Below are 1,321 nucleotides of genomic sequence, written 5' to 3'. Positions count from 1 at the left end.
ATGCCTTACAGAAAAATAAAAACGTTTAATTTCACTCTTTAAACCTAAAACTGAAGTGAAACTGTGATTTAAAGTTTCTACAGGAGGGGGCAGTGTTTAGCTTTCTACCAGCAGGAGTCTATGACGACTTCCTGTGACGTTCGGTTGACATCCTGTTGTTAGCCGCTTAGCTTAAAGTTAGCTTCGGCTAAACTCGGTTTAAATCAACGTTTCTGAACGAATTTAAGCGTAAACGTGGCGTAGTTTCAACAAGCACGACTTTTATGCATGAACATGAGTTTTCTGGGACAATATTGCAGCTTTATTTAGTGATTTTAAGCACGGCAAAGCTCATTTCCGACATGGAGGAAGTGACGTGACACGTCACTCATCCGGTCGTTAGCTGTTAGCTTAAAATTAGCATCGCTAGCGTTGTTCAAAAACATCATTTAATGACGGATTTTAAACTCGTAACGTGGCAAAATTTCAGCGAGTATGCTTCGAAGAACTTAACCAGCGTATCAAAATACACTTTTAAAGCGCTTTTCAGCTTTAAAAAGCAGATTTTATTTCCCTATGAAAACGAATTTTCATTTCCGGGTCACGTGACTGAAATCACCAATGACAGAGCAGCGCAGGGTTGAGAGGAAATGACGTAGCCACGTCAGTCACTTCTCAGCGAATCAGAGCGCTCCACAGCAGCAATATTCAACCAATCACGAAGCTTTAAAGCAACTAGCATGCTAGATTAGCATAAAATCAGTTCATCAACTTTTTCGTCTTTTAAACTGTCAAAATGCACTTTTTCTGTTAAAAAATGTAACGAATCAACTCTCTGAGCTGCACGGAGTCGGCGCTCCGTGGCACAACGTCTTTTAAACCGTTTAAAACAACTCGTTCGAACTTTTTCCAGAACCGAGCCGGACCACAACCGGACCTCCGTCCGTTTGGACCACAGTTTAAACAGAATAACGTTTTCCACAGCTCTAAGCTTAGCTACACATAACAGGCGTACAATTTCAGCTTTCACAAGACATATGACACTATTTCAGCTTTCTGTGAGCTTTTAGCATCACAGCCCAACACGCTAAAACATGCAGCGTTTTGCTTCAAAGCGGCGCAGCTTCACCGCGCTGCGTTCAATCACAGCTGATAAACTGTTATTTTATGCCAACATGTAAAAATCTTCACACGAATACACAGTCATTTATGAGCACGTTACGGGCCACCAAATGTAGTACTAACGTACGGACGGGCCACCAAATGTAGTACTAACGTACGGACGGGCCACCAAATGTAGTATGTCATATATGGATATATTCATACAATTTTTCACGAGTTC

Source organism: Nematolebias whitei, chromosome 9, assembly GCF_014905685.2.
Source record: "Nematolebias whitei isolate Nwh7 chromosome 9, NemWhi1, whole genome shotgun sequence".
In the NCBI taxonomy this organism is placed as follows: domain Eukaryota; kingdom Metazoa; phylum Chordata; class Actinopteri; order Cyprinodontiformes; family Rivulidae; genus Nematolebias; species Nematolebias whitei.
The sequence above is the reverse complement of the archived record's forward strand: the minus strand, read 5'-3'. Positions refer to the sequence as shown.